The sequence below is a fragment of the Aptenodytes forsteri genome, unplaced genomic scaffold (genome assembly GCF_000699145.1).
Source record: "Aptenodytes forsteri isolate BGI_AS27 unplaced genomic scaffold, ASM69914v1 Scaffold321, whole genome shotgun sequence".
Classification (NCBI taxonomy): domain Eukaryota; kingdom Metazoa; phylum Chordata; class Aves; order Sphenisciformes; family Spheniscidae; genus Aptenodytes; species Aptenodytes forsteri.
Window position 1 is genome coordinate 839,167 of NW_008795030.1, and position 6,591 is coordinate 845,757.

Consider the following 6,591-nt stretch of genomic DNA (forward strand, 5'->3'; position numbering starts at 1 on the left):
TCATTTGAAGCTGTATTTCCAGGAGAAGTTAAGAGTTTTCCACACTCTTAATGGAGTTCCATATTTAATGCGCTAACCTAAATAATTTAAACCCCATAAAATTAGCTACACTTGCTAGAAAACATTCAAATTGCAGAGTGATTGTCACAACCCTGCTCCGGCCAGGCTGCCTAGCAAAGGACCAGTCAGTCCCTGAGAAATAATGTAATTTATCTCATTTACATACCGCAGGCCCTGTGCTGTCCCTTTTTGATATTTCTACAGTTCTCTTTAAAAATAAATAAAATTTCAAACACCCATTTTGTCCTATGTAACCCAATAGTTTTAAATTCTCTTTAAAAGCGATCACAAGCAGAACAAGCCAAAATTTTCAAATCAGTCCTCTTTTGAATGCGGAAATGCTGATTCATTGAAACAAGAACATTTCACAGAAACGCAGAAACAAATAACTCCGCTGAGGTCAGGCAGAAGTTTTGACAAACCCTGCCTGATTTTCTACCGGTTCATCTGTCAGGTTGCTGCAAAGCGAGGGCTTCCACCATCAGCGACTTCAGGGCCGTGCAGCCGTACCGCACAGCAAAACCACGAGGCTCCTGCACCCCAGGATCCCCAAAGCCCTGGGCTTCAGCTTCAATTTGCTTTCAAAAAACTGTCAGCGTGCATACGCAGGCATTTCCCCATGGGTCAGAAGTACCAAGAATTCATGTTTCCTCACAGAAAGCAGAGTTGTCCAAAGTGGAAGTTCTGATCGCTTTCCTAACACAGCTGGCTCCTCTGTGCAGCTCCGTGGTGGGCACAGAAACGTCGTTAGACCTACAGACAGCAAGAAAAGCCGTACAAACAAACTGAAAATCGGATTTTCTTGCAGTGGGCTCCTAAGCAGGATTTTTAGGGTAGCCATAGGATCTCTCCAATACAACACACAGAGAAAAGGCACAAGCTGTTTGTAGGTCTCCGAAGATGAACGTCCCTACTGCAGACGGCAGAAGCCAAGCAGCCCTCACGGTTGTATTCCAGTCCTATTTTGTACGTATGATGAGAACTAAATTGATAAAATTCCCACAGCGAGAGCGCAGGCCTTGAACGCAGGGCGAGTCAGGACGATGGGAAGACTCTGCACGCCAAGCCTGCCCCCAGTCCATGCCCAGTGAGGGCTAACGAGGCCGTGCTTTCACCAGGACCGATTCAAAGCCCAGATGTAAACACAGCAGCCCAAACTCACCACAGCCCAAGTCTAGTTTCTGCAGCAGACGTGTCCCGTCAGCCAACGTCCTCTGCCACATGTCTCGAGTTCACCATGGCAGAAGCAGCTCAATGCGCACCCCCAGACGTTGGAGCAATCAGCTGAGATTTTGTTGGACCCCATCATCTGTGTTAGTGCATAAATTGGGGCTCCCCTAGAATCCACCGGCCAGCCTGAAACTGAGCTAGCGTGTATGTATTTGTCCATCATGTATGTATTTAATCCACATTCCTTTTACTCCAGAAGTAGCACCAGGAAAGCTAGCATGCACGCCCAGGAAGACACCTCATGTTTTAAGCATCTTTAACCTCACTCACTCTCATGTTAAGTAATAGTTGCTTCACTCCCAGGCTTAATAGCAAGAGGCAGCACTGCGACTGCCTTTGATCATCAGTATTTCACTCTAATTCTTGTAGTAGGATGATTAAGCTATCAGATTTTGATAGCTATCCTCTGGCTTTCCACATGAGTTTAGCGTACGTATTGTTTTGCCTGTTTACGGAGACAGCGTCTATAAAGGGACAACAACAACTGCCCTCATGAACAGCTCACAAGCATGGGAAGGAGAGGAAGCAGGCACCCGCACCAAAGCGCCTCGGCACAAGGGCGGGCGGATCACGCTGACTCTGCAGCTCAGAGGTAAACACGGGCAACCAGGACAGACCCATCACTACTTGTGCCCAAGGCCAGCTCTACATAAACATGCCAGCGGGGCTAAATAAGCCACATTGCTGGAGACATCCACGAGGACGTGGTTTCCAGACACACTTTTCTGCTAAAAGAGGACTGCTAACTCAAAAAGCAGCTTCAAGTTTGGATAGACTAAACGTGCAGGGATGAATGGTATCCGTGATCTCTCTCCTCTAGCTTCTCCAGACACCATTTCCAGCTAACAAGCCTCCACCTGCCCCTCTCCTAGGCTGGATCCCCAGAGACTGGCCTCCTTAAACAAACTCTCCAGGATACGCAAGTGTTTTCTCCATCCATAGCTGCAACAGGGCAGAGAGACCCTCCATCGCTCTGCGACGCCTCAGCAGCTCACCCCTCAGGCGAGGGACTCTGGTACTCACTGTACAAAACCCAAGATCTTCTTACCTCTAAGATTATATCCTGAGGCTCCCCTCCTCCTCCACATAGCCCTGTTAAACACACCAGCCACCCGACCTCACGCAGCACTTTCCTGCAGGAACCTGTGACCAGTGACTGATGACAGTTAAACAACTTTTTCCAGAGAAGTGAATGATCCGTTAACCCAAAGCGCATCGTAAAGAGACACGAGGGACAATATTCCAGCAGATCTCAGCGCCTCAGTCTTGTCTGCAGCCCTCCACTCTTCTTAGTGCTTCCCTACAACGTTCCCAGACTCTGTCTGCAGTCCCCCCTCTCCAAGCCGCATCCGGCTAACCCTTCCTCTTCCCTGCCAGGCAGGGACTGCTTGTCTTCCTCTTTAAGAGCAGTTTAGTTTTCTTTTGATCTTAGGACCCCAAAGAAGCCTAATACCATGCCAGAGCCAAGCAGGCAGTCACCTCCCCGGCTGACAAATGACCCACTGCTCTCTTAAGACCCCTGGAAGTATTTTTGTCAGATTTCCTACCTCTAGTCACAGCTAATTTCTAAACAGCTCCTTTTTACTCAACTCCTATCTAGCAAGAAACAGCACCAAATGACCTGAAGGACACACATGGAGAAATGCACGTTCATGGGAAGATACAGATCTCCCATACTCTACAGACAAAAATAACCCATACCAAGAAGCCAGATTACTGCTAAATAAGTTATTGCAAACCCACTAATAGACTATAAATCCACTCTTTGACTGTATGAACAGGATGCTCAGAGGGAACGAACATTCCAACCGCCCAAAACCTACCACTCCTTAAGAGAGACTCAAATTCCCTTGCTCTGCAACAAAGTCTCCTCTGCCACAGCATTTTATACCTTCTGGAACTCTGAAACACGCGCTGGCCGGGGGAGCGCAGCACTACACAGGAGCTTGCTATTTCTGCGAGTGTTTTTAGGAGTACAGATGTGTTGTGGAGCTTCCCAACTCTCTGGACAGGTCATTGTCAGCTGCGGTAACTCAGTGGTGTTCTCAACAGATCGTCGTTCAGCAGGTCTCAACAAGAGATCAACACACCTTAACTTTATTTCTTAAAAGATACAGGTCAAGAAAATCATCCATGAAATCGGCCCTTTGGTTGACAAAGCAGAACATGCCAGAGTTTAAAACAAAACATCTGATGCAAAACTGACTTTAAACGTACTAATACCAGCATCCAAGGCTATGCTAGCAAATTGTTCAGTGTCTAGTATACCTGAGACGCTGATGCATGCTTTTTAGCAGTTGACCATTAAAAAAAAAAAGGACTGGCTTGGAAAAAATAACAGGCAAATGGGAATGCACAAGTCTAAGATGTCTCTTGCCTAGACAGGGCTTGGTTTGGCAACTGAATGTTGTAAAATGCTTAAAGGCCTCCCGGCGTATACGTATATGCTTGGCCAAGATGACTCTTAAGTGCCTTCCTTGCTTTCACGATGCTATTTTTTGTTGCTCAACAGGTATTCAGCAGTAAGAAACCACAGCTGCAAGGCTTTGGCAACCTTAAATTACCGTGGAATCTCAGACAAAGAATTAAGAAAGTCCCAAATTCTCAACCCACGTCAAACTTTGTCCATTAGCCACAACTGGTCACAATCACAGACTCGCATTCACCACGAATCTGACACTTACCTAGTTCACGAGTTAGCAGTTAATACATGTAGACCTCCTACTACGAAAGAGGCGTTAAGCGCTCTTAACAGTAAAGATTATATTGACCACACCACTGTACATGTAGATCAACAGTCTCCAATTACGTTAGAAACTGACCCTGGCATAAAGCTTAAAATCCCCTAGGATTTTTAGGTCTCCTGGGAAAAAAAAAAAAAAAAAAAAAAAAAAAAAAAAAAAAAAAAAAAAAAAATAATCAGAGAAGAATAAACTGCATCTCTGATTTGCATCTCTGATTTCTTAGACACATAAAGGCTTCCCATCATGAAGCCCCTTCAAAGAATCTGTCCATTTGTTACCACTGAAGGCATGTAAACTGGTATAGGACGTTCCTCTTTCAGCAAAACCACTGTACAAATTCTGTTCACTTTTAGATGTATTGTTTCCTAAACCATTCATGCAGTTCTCTGGCTTTTAACTAAACCTGCACAACCAACTCATGATGAAATGAGAGGATTAAGTCCCAGTGACAAGGAACAATTTAGGATAAATCTGCACTGTTGCTACCAGTGATGACCCCACAAGCAGCTCCACTTTGGCTACACGTAAGAGATCATCATGACCTTTTTTGGTCATTTATTAGATGACACTGGAGCACGTTTCTCCATCAACCTCCAAGAGCCCCTCTGCGCTCAATTCCAAGCAAGGACAACCTTTCCCCATCCCTCACTGTTCCAAACCTGCCTGGAATACCCCAGACAGGACTAAAAACCTGGGATCCGGATACAGCTGTCACCTCATCCACAGCAACAGCCTCTTCTCAAACGACATCCTGAAGCATAAAGAGGACCACCCTACCCACAGTTAGCTGTAGTTCGCTCGTCGGACTCTTCTGCTCCTGCAATGCAAAGCTCCAGAGGTAGGAAAAGAACTTTCGCAACACTTGGCCTTTAAATCTGCAGTCAAAAATTAACAAGCCACAGGTTTCTGCAGGCTGCGGGCTCAAAATCTGCTAGGCTGTATTTACACTGACAGTAACTTAAGAGCCTCTTAAGCTCCTGGAAAAGTACACTTTTAAAGGGTGCTTTGGGGTGTGGGGAAGAAGTGGAGTAACAAAATTCTCTGGCTTTCCCCAGCTGGCTCTTCTAATTTTCCTGAAACACTTGCTCTAAGTCTGGCAACAAAGCCTTGACATTGATAACGCAAACAATTTAGTCGTTTTCATATTGAACGGTCCCAACGCAGCTAGGATTTGGGAGGTTGTTCCTCTGCTTGAATGTATTTTCCCCTTGCAGAACCACCTGCACGCACCCCCCTACCTCACCTACACACACAGCAACGCACTGACACAGAGAAGTGCCCTGCAGACGTGGGCTTCAAAGTTCAGACCTGGGGACCACTGCCCTTCAGAAAAGCTCCGTCAACACTACGAAACTCCGTAAGGCAGCAGGACTCCTTCTTAAATTAGCAATCTTAAATACGCAATCCAATTCCCAACTGTTTGGATGCGCCCAAGTTTCTCAGTTGCCAAACTCAAGGTCATAGAAAAAAGCAGCACTCTGCACACTACAAGCCTTGCGGATACACAACTCATCCCAAAGGAAGATTCCTATGACCCTTCCCTTAAGCATCTATAAATTAATTCACCCATCCAAATACCACCTGGGACCCAACCCAGCAGGTTTCTTTCGCCTCACAACTTATTTTCCCTATCCTCTTTACCTTGACTTTCCAAGAGGTCACGGATCAAATTAAAATATTTACATACAAATAGGTAGATTTTTTTTTAAACAAACCTAGAGAAACAAGAGGAAATGACCTGGTTAGCAGCAGACACCTCTTAAAAAGAAGGTTTTGCTACAGCTGAAGGAGTTGCCAGGAGCAGCAGTCGCTCCCCAGGACAGATGGCTCAGAACACGGAGCCAGCCAACAACAGAGGAAGGAGTTGCTTACAACAGGGGTGGACAGGAGAAGAGGCAGGATCCGAGACCTGACAGACCCAGCACAAGAGGACAGTAGCGTCAGGGAAACTTTGATACGCCCAGAGACGCTGGCCCATACGGCGGTTGTAGCTCAGGCAGCAGCCCTCTAAGCTGGCATCCTACCTCTACCCTTCGTCCTCCAGCTGACATGGCCAGCCACAGGAAGAAAGGGAAGATGCAAGACAACACCTCAGCCCAGCACAAGTAACAGCCCGATGCCAAGAGCCACATGGCCCAGTGGCTCCAGGAGGGAGTTTAGCCAGCGGACGCTGGCAGAGGAGGAAAGGCTGATCTCCTCTCCAAGGAAACACCCACCAGAGCAGGGGAGAGTTTCACGTGAAGGCTTTAGAGAGGGAAAGGTGAGCAGGGGAGGGAGCAGGGCAGAGTCAGCCCTTAGGAAAGGGGAGAAGAAAGTGAGGACGGGGCAGTGCCAGCTGTGGGAGGGGGAAAGAGAAGTCAAAAAGCAGGGGCTGAACCTGCCAGGGGGGTAGGTACCAGCCAGAGGATGCAGGTATCAACAGGGCCGGGGGGAAAGAGGTGCTTTGATAGAGGGGGAAGGCAGGCAGAAGGGATGGGGAAAATGGGGGACGAGGGGCTAGATAAAGGAGGGCTTCTTAAGAGGGATGGGGTCGGGCTCCTCGCAAAGAGGTGGGGGG